We start from the raw sequence: 15,819 nt of genomic DNA on the forward strand, positions 1-15,819 counted from the left end.
GGCTGACTGCTCTTCTCTCTGGCTTCCTGGCTTTTAATCCCCTTTCTCCTGCTCTTCCTGCTTGCTACTTCGGGTGTCTGTGAGTTGTCTCTCACCTGTAACCCTGGGGCTGACTGCTCTTCTGTCCAGGTTCCTGGCTTTTTATCCCCTTTCTCCTGCTCTTCCAGCCTGCTACTTCCAGCCAGAGGAGAAGAGAGAAAATGTTCTTTTGAGATATGAGTGAAGAAAAGAGTCTCCTAGCAAAGGGAGTGATTGATCAATGGTGCCAAATGAGGTGGAAGCCTGAGTACAATATGGACTGAGGATGAAATTTACATTGGGCAGTTGGGGTCATTGGCTGCCTTGAAATAGTTCTCTTTTGTGGAGTGATAGAGGGAAGACTGACTGGAATGGGTTCAAAAGAAAACAAGAGGAGAGAATGTGGAATCAGTGAGCATACATTACTTCTTTAAGGAATTGTGCTGCAATGGGAAGGAAAGGAATGGGCCACACAGCTGGAGGGAGATGGGGTGGTTGAGGGAGGAACTTGACCTGTCTTTGTTTTTGTTTTTGTTTTTAAGGGTGCATTCTCCATGGTAGGAGGGAAAAATGACAAATTTTGGTCTGAGGCAAGCCAGAGGAAAGGAATTACTAAGAGCAAGGAGAACAGGATGCAGGCTGGAACTGGAAAACTATGCAGAAGCCAGAATAAAAATACTTCTGAAAAACGTAATATGTGGGTGTTCCGGTAAGGTGGCAGAATGTTGTTGTTGTTGTTGTTGTTATGTGCCGTCGAGTCGGCCCCGACTCATAGCGACCCCTCCTTGGGTTTCTGAGGCAGTATCATTACAGAAGTAGGATTGCCCAACCTTCCTTCCAAGGAGTAGCTGGTGGGTTTGAATCACCAGCCTTCTGGTTAGCAGTCAAGTGCCTTAGGCACTATGCTAGTAGGCAAGTTTAATATACCACTTTCAATCACAAAGATATAACAACTGGAAAGAAACTCAACAAAGACACAGAACTAAACAATACAATACACCAACTTGATTTATAGACATCCTGAGAGCACGTCACACAACAACAGCGCAATATACAGTCAAGTGCTTTAGCCACTATGCTACCAGAGCTCAAACAAATGACACAGACTGTCTTCAACAAAATAAAGAGGAACCAATTAACAGAGATACATAATCCTGGAGCCCTAAGCTTTCAAAGGAAGGATATGGAAGTGGACTAAACGCTAGCTAGTAGAAGACCTGCATGAAAACAGAGGAAAAGGAGACATATGGAGTTGTGGTCTGTCAGAGATCCTGATGGCATGGACAACTTGGATATTGCCAAGTGGTGTTAGGACCTAAGAATTAACCTAAAAATCAACTCTGGTAGTCAGGGCTAAACAAAGGATTGCACTGTTGGCTGGTGAGTAAAAGGGGAAGCACCAAAAAGGGAGACAGGCTGAACTGTGGACTTTTGGTTGTCCAGACAGTGTAGCCATTTTGAATATTTACAAGCCCTTCCACCATTTTGAATATTTAAAGCTACAGTGTTCTCTCAGATTCCAGGGACCTAAGAATAGGCTCCACTGGCCGTGGACCAAGGACATTCAGGACAGGAATGACTGGAAAAGTGTGATATTCCCCCTGTTACACTTAGACCCTATACCCTCTTGGTGAAGGGAGATGTGGCCATCCTTCATCCCCACCCACCTTTTGGGCCAGCAGGAATTCTATCTCAGTCTGTGTACTCTCACAGAGCCTGGGTGCCCTGTCCCACCCATATATATATATATATATATATATATATATATATATATATACACACACACACACACACATATATATATATGTGTATATATATATGTTGTGGTTGTTATTTGCCATTGAGTCAACCCTGACTCATAGCAACACCTCCTTGGGTTTCCAAGGCAGTATCACTACAGAAGTAGCTTGCTGCATATTCCTTCCAAGGAGTGGCCGGTGGATTTGAACTTCCAGCCTTCTAGTTAACAGTCAAATGCCTTAGGCACTATGTCACCAGAGCTCCCAATCCAGATACCAAAAATTTTTTTCAGGGCATGGAAAAACCAATTACTAACTTCATATGGAAGGGAAGAGACCTCGGATAAGCAGAGCACTTCTAAAGAAGAAGAACAAAATGGGAGGTGTCACACTCCCGGATCTTAAAACCTACTATACAGCCACAGTAGTCAAAATAGCATGGTATTGATTGGTGCAATGACAGACAGAAAGACCAATGGAACAGAATAAAAAGTCCAGGTATAGACCCATCCATCTATGGACAGGAGATCTTTGACAAAGGTCCAAAACCCATTAAGTGGGGAAGAGACAGCCTCTTTAACAAATGGTGCTGGTAAAACTGGATATCTACTTGCAGAAAAATGAAACAAGACCCATACCTCACCCCAAACGCAAAACCAAACTCATGTTGGATCAAAGACTTAAATGTAAAACCCAAAACTATAAAATTCAGCAAAGATAAAATAGGGGCAAATCTAAGAGCCCTAATTTATGGCATAAATAGACTATCAAACATAACCCAGAATGCGCAGGAAGTGGAAGAGAAGCTAGATGACTGGGACCTTTAAAAATTTAAAGTCTTATGCACATCAAAAGACTATGTCAAAAGGGTAAAAAGAGAACCTACAGATTGGGAGAAAATATTTGCCTACGACTGTGACAAAGGACTTTTCTCCAAAATCTTTAGAAAACTTCAACACCAAAAAGACAAACAATCCAATTCAAAAATGGGCAAAAGACTTGAACAGACACTTCACTAAAGATGATATGCTGGTGGCCAACAAACACATGAGGAATTGCTCGTGATCTTTAGTCATTAGAGAGATGCAAATCAAAACAACAATGAGATATCATCTCATCCCAGCAACAATAGCAAAGTTCAATAGAAAATAACAAATGATGGTGAGGTTGCAGAGAGATTGGAACTCTTGTGCACTGCTGGTCGGATTGTAAAGTGGTACAACCATTGTGGCAAACAGGGCAGTGTTTCCTTAAAAAATTGAAAATAGAAATACCATTTGACCCAGCAATTCCATTACTAGAAATATATACTAAAGAGGTGAGAGGCAGGACATGAACAGACATATGCACACCTATGTTCATCACAGAACAATTCACTATAGCAAAGAGATGGAAACAACCTAAATGTCCATCAATGGATGAATGGATAACCAAATTAAGGTACACTCACACAATGGAATACTATGCTACATTAAAGAACAATGAAGAATACATGAATCATCTCACAACCTGGATAAGCTGGGAGGACATTATGCTGAGTGAAATAAATAAATTGCAGAAGGACAAATACTGTATGAGCCCATTACTGTAAAAAGACAAAGAAGGGTTTGCTTAAGAAAATGAACTTACTTTGTAGGTTACCAGGGTGTGGAGGGAAGGAGAGGGATTAATTTTGGGCTAGTTGGGGGCCACACACTGACATAGATAAGGGGAGGGATGGTATAGAGAGAGTCTGTGACCACCATGATAACATTAGTAAAAGGGTGGACAACGAATTGTGCATGTAAGATATAGATGACAGAAGCTAATACCAACCAGGAGCTCTGGTAGCGTAGTGCCTAAGGCACTTAACTGCTAACCAGAAGGCTGGTGGTTCAAGCCCCCCAGCCACTCCTTGGAAGGAAGGTTGGGCAATCTACTTCCGTAGTGATACTGCCTCGGCAACCCAAGGAGGGGTCACTATGAGTCGGGTAGGACTTGACAGCACATAACAACAACAACAACATATCCACAATATTGCATTTCCATTAACACCAAACACCATGCTATAGATAAACACATAACATCTGAGAAGATCAGATGGGGGTCAATGAACAGGGTTCTACTCTAGACCAAGGATAGATTCAGCTGAGGTTGATCTTACACAGAGACTAGTGATTACCCACAATCCTTACAGAAACAACAGAAGACAGACACAGAGTCATCCCTCATAGACAGCCAGACAGTGTGGGAGAGATCCAACAGATCTACCGACTCAGGACCATAGTACTGGAGGACACCAGACTCAATTGGCACAACAAAATATATAAAAATCTTATCCCTTATCTTACATTGGTGAGTAGTGACTAGGGTCTTAAAAGCTTTCAAGCGGCCCTCTAAGATGCAGCTAATAGTCTTCTATCGTCAGAAGTGAAGAAGAGTGCAAAAGTCCAAGGGCATTTGGAAGCAATCAGCCCTAGGACATGATGGACCTCAAGACCAGAATTAGATAGTGCCCAGCTACCAATGCCAACCACCCAGGAAATGATCAAAACTGGAGATCCTGGATACAGTGTGAGGAAAACATGGAACAAAATCCAAAAACACAATAATGACCAGAATTACTGGTCAGATGGAGTCCGGTTAGAAGCCAAATACTATGGCCCTGGGATACATTTTGGGCCTGGAATAAAACTCACTCCCAGGCGCTGGCTCTCAGCCCAGTAGTAAACAAGATGTATATGCAGACCACTCAACCCAGGATGATGCACCCACATACTCTATGGAAATGCATCCCTCGGAGCAATCGACTACGAGGCACCAGAGGAGAAACATTCACACAGAGGAAATGCAGGACACACAAGAGTGCATAACTATGAGGGGCATGGGGGGAAGGGGGTTACTGGGCATGAATGGGAGGAGACTGGATTAGGGTTGAGGATGGTAAATGGGGAGTGAAACCAAATGTACACAAAATGCTCTGCTCTTCAAAAACATAAATAAATAAAAAGGCAGAAATTGTATGACCTTGAACAAAGCTGTCACTTCTCATCATCTGTTTTCCCATCTGTATCATGAGGAAAATTTCCTTGTTCACAGGGTTTTTTGAGAATCAAATAAGATAATACCTAAGTAAAAGTATCATTGATACTTTTGATGTATTGACAGCACATAACAACATTGAAACTATCATTGATATAGGAACCCTAATAGTGCAGCTGCTAAAAGAAGGTTTGTGTTGTGATTCCAACCCACCAGTGGCTCCATGAGAGAAAGATGTGGCAGCCTGCTCCCATAAAGATTACAACCTTGGAAACTTCATGGGCAGTTCTACTCTGTCCTGTACCATTACTATGAGTTAGAATCGGGTTGGGTTTTTTGGTTCATCATTGATATTACTATTCTCACTCCAACAACTGCCAGAACAGAGAATGATCATGAGCAAGAAATTCAGTAATGCTGATACCCATTGGTTACCATGTGGTTGCTCTTTAGATCTGCTGAAAAATAGTGACTGTGGAAATCATTTTAGTCCCATTCACAGATTTTAAATAACTAACTGTATGCAGGGAAGAGGATTTGGCTGTGGGGAGGAGTGGTCGCTAGTACCACGCAGCTGCTATGGCTGTGAAAATTTAACCTCAAGCAGCCTAAACATTCATTTTACAATGTACACTGCTGATTACTTAATTATGTCTAAAATATAAGTCAGACACACTACAAACCCCAGGGAGTAAATTACACAGATCTGTGAAGCAACATCTATGCATTCATTCTGGTCTCACATTTCTGAATTATCTTTTCCCCCCCAGTGAATTTGAAAAACCTCTTCTTTTTTCTGCAAAATGTATGGCTATTGAAAACAAACATTCATTTTCTCAGAATTAGAAGCTTGGTAGAGGAAAAGCCATCTTCTACCTAAAGTTGTGGACTTTTATCAACAGGTTCTTATCTTTATGTATATTTGAACTAGGAGATCTACATATGCTTGATCTCAGCATGAACCTCCGAGTGACCTGATTTTGTTACCATGGTCACCAATTAGATGAGTCTTGTTGACTGCAGAATAACAGTCAAAGGATTTCTATGAAGTTTTGGGTGGAATAACAGTCTTATTTTGTGAACACACTTTATAGATTATTTTTCCCATTTGCTTGCCTCAAGGTCTACATCCCTCTATCTGCTGAGATCTGAGTTGTTTATAAAATTAAAAGAAAGTGGTTCCAGGGACTCAATAATTAAATTTTCTTAGAAAGTTAATGGATGGGCTGAACACCCATTCCTCTCTTCTCTCTCTGGAATATAGCCATTTAGGTTTTACCTGCAACCACACTTTACTAAATAACCTCACTGGCATCCCATGGCATTACATGGAGACACGTATATAAAAATACACTATGACCCTTACCTTTGCTGTTGAATCAACTCCAATTCATGCTGACTCCATGTGTATCAGAGTAGAACTGTGCTCTATAGAGTTTTATATATATATATATAGTGTTGTTGTTGAGAATATGCAGAGCAGAACATACACCAATTCAACAATTTCTACATGTACAATTCAGTGACATTGATTATATTCTTTGAGTTGTACAACCATTCTCATCTTCTGTGTCTGAATTATTCATCCAGCATTAACATAAACTCACTGACCCCTAAGTTTCCTATCTAAAGTTTTGGGTTACTATAGTCAATTTGATGCCATATAGATAGTTCTTTAAAGAGTTCAATGTTCAAGGTTTTTACTAATTAAGCTAAATTATTGTTTGGTTTAAGAAGATTTCAGGGGAAATTTTTGGTTTAATTTTTTTAAGATTATCTCAGAGCAATACCTTTGGGAGCTCTTCCAGCTTCCATGGCTCCAGAAAGTCTAGATTCCATGTGAATTTGAAATTCTGCCCTGAAGTTTCTCTTTTAATTATGATTCTTCTATAGAACTTTTTATCAAAATGTTCAGTAATGATAACCAGGAACCATCCAGGTCTTCTAGTCTCATGGTAAAGGCAGCTGTTTCATGTAGGTGATCAGCCACACATTCCATTTCCTCCTTCTATTCCTAACTCTCTTTCTTCTCTCACTCCAGGTGAATAGACCCAATTGTTGTGCCTTAGATGGCCCTTGAAAACTGTTAAGACCCCAGGTACTACAGAATGAAGTAGGAGAAAAACAGAAGCATTAAACATGATATTAGTCCAATTAACTGGGATGCCCCATGAAACCAAGACCCCAAACCTCCAAAATAAGAAATTAAAACCCTTAAGATACTTGGTTGTACATAAACAGCCTCAGCAGATGCATTTCTTTTTTTGTAAATATATCTATGACACAACTTTTGCAATTCAACATTTTTCAGGTATACAGTTTATTGACAACAATTTACATTGAAAAGCATATTCAAAATGCTTAAGGATATTTTTGAAAGGATCAGCTAGGCAAGGTTTTCATGTAATCATTCCACGCAATGAGTGAGATCCAGTGATTCAATGGCCTCATGAAAGTTATACTTGTTGATTCATAAATGTTGACATTAACAGGTAACATACAGGTACTGACTGTTTTATGACTACATTAGTCTCCTGCGACTGCTGTAAAAAAAAAAAAAAAAAAAGATCACAATCTGGGTAGCTTAATAGACATTTATTTTCTCACAGTTCTGAAGACCAGAAGTTTGATAACAGGGTGTCAGGGGGGCCACATTCCCTGCAAGTGTTCTAGAGGAGAATCCTTCCTTGTCTCTTCCAGCATCTAATGGCTCCAGGAACTCTTCAGCTTGTGATCACATTAACACCAATTAGTCTCTATCTTTACATGGCCTTCTTCTCTATGTCTCCAGCTTGTTCTCTTCTGTCTCTTATAAGGGAGATCTAGTGGCATAATGCCTAAGGCATTTGACTGCTAACCATAAGCCTGGCAGTTCAAACCTTCCAGCCACTTTTCCAAAGGAAGATTAGGAAGTCTACTTCAGTAGTGATATTGCCTCAAAAACCCAAGGAGGGGTCACTATGAGTCAGGACTGACTCAACGGCAGTGAAAGACACCTGTTGTTGGTTTATGGACCCACCCAGATAAACTAGGATGATCTCATCTCGAGAACCTTAACTTAATTTCATCTGCAAAGACCCTTTTGCCAAATGTCCCATTCACAGGTTCCAGGGGTTATGTCATGGACATATCTTTTTGAGGGTGACCATTCAACTCACTATAATGACAATATATGCTTTTCTGGAGGTTTTATAAAATTAATCTTAGAATTTTTGTATGTGCAATATCAAGTACTTATCACCAATTTTGAAATTAATACAATTCCAATGATTATTTATAAGAATATATGCTTCCCTAAGCATTAACTTATTAATCAAAGCATAAAAGTTTGATTTTTAAATTGGTGACTCAGGTATAAGAATGCCAAGAAGTTGTACAAGAAACTAATGAAAGACCTTGTTGTTGTTGTGTTGTTATATGCTGTTGAGTCAGACCCAACTCATAGCGACCCCTCCTTGGGTTTCCGAGGTGGTATCACTACTGAAGTAGATTGCCCAACCTTCCTTCTGAGGAGTGACTGGTGGGTTTGAACTGCCAGCCTTCTGGTTAGCAGTCAAGTTCCTTAGGCACTACACTACCAGGGCTCGTATGAAAGACCTTAGAATTTATCAAAATGACTCTATCATTGGGTGCTGATGAGTTGATTCCAACTCATAGTGACCTCATGTGACAGAGTAGAAGCACCCCATAGGGTTTTCCAAGCTGTAATCTTTATGGAAGCAGATCATCAGTCCTTCTCCCATGGAGACAGTAAGTAGGTGTGGTAGTTAAAAGTATGTGTTAATTTGGCTGGGCCTGGTATTGAGTTGCTAGGAAGCTGTTTATAGTTATTCCCCATGATAAGACTGGCAATCCACTCTATGGTAGAATCTGTCAGGAGCAGCTGAATAGTGCTTTGAGGATGTGGTCTGCTTCCAGTACATAAGAAGCTTTGGGAATGGTCTGCAGCTTTTTGGCGCACTTGGACCCTGCATGTAGCCGAGTCTTCATTTAGCAGAGATGTTTCCTGCTGATCTTGGAACTGTCTCTGGACTTGAACTAGTGGCCTGCCATGTTGTTTGATAATATTGGCACTGTGCTATTTTGTTTGTCAACATTGGGTCTGTTAGCCTCAGCAGGCAGCAGCCACCTGAGTGAAAAGATGCCTCTAACTCCAGTGGGCTGGGAGCAAAAGGCAAAGCTGAAGCCCAAGGATGAGGGGCTTTTATTCAGCTCCTAGAGCTGGCACTTTGAACTGAGACTTCTAGGCTCCAAAACTGTAGGAGAATAAATCCATTTGTTCAAACCACCCATTTGTGGTATTTTCTGATAGAGCAGCACTGAGAGAAACAAAACGGTGGGTATGAACTGCCAACCTTTCAGTTAGTAGCCGAGCACTTAACCATTGTGCCACTAGGGTTCCAAAACAAACCTCTAAATGCCAAAGACATTCTGAGAACTGTGAAAAAGAAGAATTGGAAGTGAGAAAATGACTCAAATAGCACGGGATTCATCAGATACATGTACTGGGCATGAATTATCAACAGGACATAAGCAACATAGAAGATACAACAGTGCAGGCCCTGTGTGTTACCACTGTGAGCATTTCAGTGCAAGATCTCAGGAGCAAGGGCCATCGCACAACCTTTTTTACTGATAGCTATTAAGTTGACTGGAATGGCACATGTAACAAAGCTACTCATCAGTGTTACATTGTGTCATCGCACCATATCTCCAGGCACTTTGTGCAATATTGCTCTGTTCTTTTCATAGTTGCTTTTCACTACATGTGTTTTAAGCTATTTCAGTTGTAAATTATTGTGCATACCAGGAATTCTGTGGTTGAAAGTTTGTTGTTTGTTTGTTTACTTGTTTATCTCCCCCTAAAGCAACAAACTGAGACTGGCATTAAACTGGTGAAAAGACTTAAGTTTGTAATACCCACACACACAGAGAAAGAAAATTCAAAAAGTTGTAGAAACCTGCTTTTTATTCCTATTTTCTTCCACATCAGTACTTTTGTGTGTGTGTGTGTGTGTGTGTGTGTGTGTGATTTGGGTGAAACTTTAAAGAGCAAATTCACTTTCCATACAGCAGCTCATATAGACTTTGTCTCATGACATTGGCTACAATTTACCACAATGCAACAACTCCCCTCCCACTTCCTCCCCATAGTTACCTCTTCCCTGTGTCCTTCCATTCATGCACTCCTGCCCCGCCCCAAGCTGTCTCCCTGTGCATACACAGCCATTCTGTTCTCCCATGATTGTTCTCTCCAAGGAGTTTATTTACCAAATGTAAATGTTCAGCTCATATGCCTGTCTGTTGTTTGACTGGAAGCCACAAGAGTGGGTTCAATTCCAGACCTGAAGGGCATCTAGGGCCCATAGTCTCAGTGGTTCCACCAGGCTCTATCAGACCACCAAACCTGGTTCTTTTTTTTCAAAGATTTTGAGTTTTGCTCCACATGGTTCTCTCACTTTATCCAGGATCTACTACATAGATCCATCTCTCTCCAAGTGGTTGACAGTGGTAGCCAGGCATCAATTAGTTCTTCTGGTCTCATAGTCATGAAGTATGAGGAATGTATGGTGTATCAGTCACTTGGACTAATTGTTTCCATGTGTCTTTGGTTTTCTTCATTCTTCTTTGCTCTGGATGAGGAGAGACCCATCATTGCATCTAGATGGCTGCTTGCAAGCTTTTAAGATCCCAGTCGCTACTCACCAAATTAGGACGTGGAACAATGTTCTTGTGTAGAATATTATGCCATTTGCATTTGAGGTCCCCTGGGACTATGGTCCTGAGCCCACAGCTCCAACTACTCAGTCCTTCCGCATATCTGGCTGTGGCCAAGAAGTGATTACAACCTTGTCCCTTGTCGGTTCTTCTATATACCTGGGAATTCTTACTGAACACACAAATACGCTTGTAGAAATCACTTGTTGTATATCATCCTTATCCATGGTCATGGGCACCCTCCCCCTTGCATAGACATACCTAATAGTTCCGCGTGTCCACCCTTCTATCCACCTGTATATCAATGTTTGCCTTCACTGAGAACACAGCACTCTATGTGCAAAAGGATTCATCTTCATAGTCTGTACCTTTCATGCACCTCTCTATCTCTTCTTCCTCAATGCCACCATGTTGATCACTCACATTTGGTACATTGCCCTTCTCTTCACACAAATCAGTGCTTGTCTCTACTTATCTAACAGTGTTCCCTCCCCTCCCCACCCACCCTTGGTAACCAACAAAGAAAATTTCCTTCCACATATAAAGCTTTCCTTGATTTTTTTTACAATAACAGACTAATACAATATTTGTCCTTCTCTGATTGACTTATTTCACTCAGCATAATTCTTACAAGTTCATCTAGGTTTTGCAGTGTTTGCCAATTCTACGTTATTCTTTAGAGTTGTATAGTACTCCATTGTGTGTATGTACCAAAGTTTGGTTATCCATTCTTCAGTTGATGGACTCCTAGGTTTCCATCTTTTGGCTATTGTAAGTAGTGCTGCAATGAACATGGGTGTGTAAAAATCTATTCCTATCCTGATTCTCACTTATTTAGGATAGGTACCTAGTAATGGAATGACTGGGTCAAATGGTATTTCTAATTCCAACTTTTTAAGGAATTGCCATATTGCTTTCCACAGTGGTTGTATCTTTTGATAGTCCCACCAGCAGTGTATGAGAATCTCAAACTCTCCACATCCTCATCAGCATTTGTTATTTTGTGTCTTGTTGAATTTTGCTACTAGTGCTGGGGCAAGATGGTATCTCATTGTTGTTTTGATTTACATCTCTCTAATAGCTCATGATCATGAACATTTCTGCATATGTTTGTTGGCCTCCTGAATATCCTCTTTGGTGAAGTGTCTATTAATGCCTTCTACCCATTTTTTAATTGAATTATTTGCCTTTTTGTTGCCGAGGTGTTGGAGTTTTCTATAAATTCTAAAGATAAGTCTCTTGTCAGATATGTCATTACCAAATATTTTTTCCCAATCTGTAGGTTCTCTTTCGACTCTTTTGGAGAAGTCTTTGGAAGCACATAAAAATTTAATTTTTAGAAGGTCCCATTCATCTAGTTTCTCTTCTGCTGTTTGTGCATTTTGGATTATGCTTGATAGTCTATTTATGCCATATACTAGGGCCCCTAAATTTGCCCCTAGTTTTTCCTTGAGGAACATTATAGTTTTAGTTTTCACATTTAAGTCTTTGATCCATCTGGAGTTAGTTTTTGTGTATGGTGTAAGGTACAGATCTTGTTTCATTTTCCTGCAAATAGATATCCAGTTTTGCCAGCACCACTTCATAAACAGAAAATTTCTTCCCTACTTAGTGGATTTGGCCCTTTGTCAAAGATCAGCTGACTATAGGTTGATGGATCTATTTCTGGGTTCTCAATTCTATTCCATTGGTTTATGTGTCTGTCATTGTACTAATACTAGGCAGTTTTGACTACTGTAGCTGTATACTAGATTTTGAGATCCGGGAGTGTGAGACATTCTACTTTGTTTTTCTCCTTCAATAGTGCTTTGCTTATCCAAGGTCTCTTTCCTTTCAATATAAAGTTAGTGATTCGTTTTTCCACATCCTTAAAAAATATTGATGGGATCTGGATTGGGATTGCTTTGAATGTATAGATTGTTTTGGGTAGAATTGACATTTCACAATGATCAGTCTTCCTATCCACAGAATGGGGTATTCTTCCATTTATGTAGATCTCTTATGGTTTCCTGAAGTAGTCTTTTATAGATTTCTTTGTACAGGTCTTTTGTGTCCCTGGTCAGATTTATCCCCAAGTATTTTATTTTTTTGGTAGCTATTGTAAATGGTTAGAAGGAAGGTTGGGCAATCTATTTCCATAGTGATACTACCTCAGAAACCCAAGGAAGGGTCTCTATGATTCAGAACCAACTCCACGGCAGTGAGTTTGGTTTTTTGGTATTGTAAATGTTATTGATTTCATGATTTCTTTTTCAGCAACCTTTTTCCTGGTATAGAGAAATCCAACCTCTTTTTTTTTCCTTTTTCTTTTTTTTAAGAGTTAAGATAGTAAAATGGTGGTGAGCTAAGTTTGTGTGTGTGTGTGTGTGTGTGTGTATGATTTGGGTGAAAATTTACAGAGCAAATTCACTTTCCATACAGCAGGTCACATACACTTTGTCTCATGACATTGAGCACAATTCACCACAATACAACAGCTTCCTTTCCACTTCCTCTCAACAGTCACCTCTTCCCTGTGTCCATCCCTCCATGAATCCCTGCTCCCTGAGCTGTATCCCTTTGTATAAACAACCCTTCTTTCTCCTATGATTGTTCTCTCCAAGGAGTGTATTTACCTCAGGTAAATGTTCAACTCATATGCCTGTCTTGTGCTTGGCTGGAAGCCACAGGTGTGGGTTCAATTCCAGACCTGAAGGGCTGCTAGGGGCCGTAGTCTCAGTGATTCCACCAGGCTCTATCAGACCAGCAAACCTGGTCCCCTCTTTTTTTTCCAAATGATTTTGAGTTTTGTTCCACATTGTTCTCCCTCTCTATCCAGAATCTCCCACATAGATCCCCCTCCAACTGGTTGACATTGGTAGCTGGGCACCATCTAGTTCTTCTGGTCTCATAGTCATATAGGCTGCAGTTTGCATGTTGTACCAGTCACTAGGACTAATTGTGTCCATGAATCTTTGGTTTTCTTCATTCTTCTTTGTTCTGGAAGAGAAGAGACCCATTGCTGAATCTAGATGGCTGCTTGCAAGCTTTTAAGATCCCAGTTGCTACATGCCAAAGTAGGAGGTGGAACAACGTTTTGTGTAGTATGTTATGCCAATTGAGCTTGATGTGCCCTGTGTCTATGGTCCCAAGCCCACAGGTTCAACTACTCAGTCCCTCTGGGTAGCTGGCTGTGACCAAGAAGTGACTACAAACTTGTCCTTGTCAGCTCTACTATACACCTGAGAATTCTGATAATACAAATACACTTATAGGACCATTGTCTGCCAACCCTATACCTAATCTTAGGTACACTCCCCACTTCATTGTTGTTGTTGTTGTTGTTGCTATTGTTATGCACCATTGAGTCAGACCCAACTCATAGTGACCCCTCCTTGGGTTTCCAAGGCAGTATCACCACGGAAGTAGATTGCCCCATCTTCCTTCCAAGGAGTGGCTGGTGGGCTTGAAACGCCAGCCTTCTGGTTAGCAGTCAAGTGCCTTAGACACGCCTAATAGTTCAGTCTGTCCACCCATCTATCCACCCATATACCCATGTTTGCCTTCACTGACAACGCAATTGATCAACCCAATAAAGGGTTTACTCTTGTTGTATGTACCTCCCATGTACCTCTGTACGTCTTCCTCTGCCTCAATGCCAACATGTTGATCACTCACATTTGGTACATTGCCCTTCTCTTCACCCAAATCAATACTTATCTCTACCTATCTAACACTGTTCCCTCCTCTCCCCTCCCACCCCTGGAAACCAACAAAGAAAATTTCCTTCCACATACAAAGTTTTCCTTGATTTTTTACAATAACAGACTAATACAATATTTGTCCTTCTCTGATTGACTTATTTCACTCAGCATAATGTCCTCCAAGTTCATCCATGTTATGTAGTGTTTTGCAGATTCTAGGTTATTCTTTAGCATTGCATAGTATTCCATTGTGTGTATGTACCTAAGTTTGATTATCCATTCCTCAGTTGATGAACGCCTAGGTTTTTTCCATCTTTTGGCTATTGTAAGTAGTGCTGCAATGAACATGGGTGTGCATATGTCTATTCTTGTCATGGCTCTCATGTCTTTAGGATATATACCTAGTAATGGAATGGCTGGGTCAAATGATATTTCTAATTCCAATTTTTTAAGGAATCGCTATACTGCTTTCCACAATGGTTGTACCATTTTACAGTCCCACTAGCAATGTATGAAAGTCCCAATCTCTCCACATCCTCACCAGCATCTGTTGTTTTCTGTCTTGTTGAACTTTGCTACTAGTGCTGGAGCAAGATGGTATCTCATTGTTGTTTTGATTTGCATCTCTCTAATGGCTATGATCATGAACATTTCTTCATATGTTTGTTGGTCACCTGAATATCCTCCTTGGTGAAGTGTCTATTCATGTCTTCTGCTCATTTTAATTAGATTATTTGTCTATTTGTTATTGAGGTATTGGAGTTTCCTATAAATTCTAGAGATAAGTCCCTTGTCACATATGTCATTGCCAGATTTTTTCTCTCAATCTGTAGGTTCTCTTTCGACTCTTTTGGAGAAGTCTTTGGAAGCACATAAAAATTTAATTTTTAGAAGGTCCCATTCATCTAGTTTCTCTTCTGCTGTTTGTGCATTTTGGGTTATACTTGATAGTCTATTTATGCCATATATTAGGGCCCCTAAATTTGCCCTTAGTTTTTCCTTGATGAACTTTATAGTTTTAGGTTTCATATTTAAGTCTTTGATCCATCTGGAAGTAGTTTTTGTGTATGTGTGAGGTACAGATCTTGTTTCATATTGCTGCAAATGGATATCCAGTTTTGCCAGCACCACTTAAACAAACATTCTCTTCCCCATTTAATGGATTTTGGCCCTTTGTCAAAGATCAGCTGACCATAGGTTGTTGGATCTATTCTGGGTTCTCAATTCTATTTCATTGGTCTATGTGTCTGTCATTTTACCAATACCAGGTAGTTTTGACTACTGTGGCTGCATAGTAGGCTTTGAGATTTGGAAGTTTGAGACCTCCTACTTTGTTCTTCTCCTTCAATACTGCTTTGTTTATACAAGGTCTCTTTCCTTTCCATATATAGTTAGTGATTGGTTTTACCATATCCTTAAAAAGTGTTGATGGGATCTGGATTAGGATTGCATTGAATGTATAGATTGCTTTGGGTAAAATTGACATTTCACAATGTTCAATCTTCCTATCCATGAGCATAGGATCTTCTTCCATTTATGTACATCTATATGGAAGGTTGGGCAATCCTACTTCCGTAGTGATACTGCCTCGGAAACCCAAGGAGGGGTCGCTATGAGTTGGGGCCGACTCGATGGCACAT

This window comes from Orycteropus afer, unplaced genomic scaffold (assembly GCF_000298275.1).
Source record: "Orycteropus afer afer isolate SDZICR_OR568_19922 unplaced genomic scaffold, OryAfe1.0 scaffold00013, whole genome shotgun sequence".
In the NCBI taxonomy this organism is placed as follows: domain Eukaryota; kingdom Metazoa; phylum Chordata; class Mammalia; order Tubulidentata; family Orycteropodidae; genus Orycteropus; species Orycteropus afer.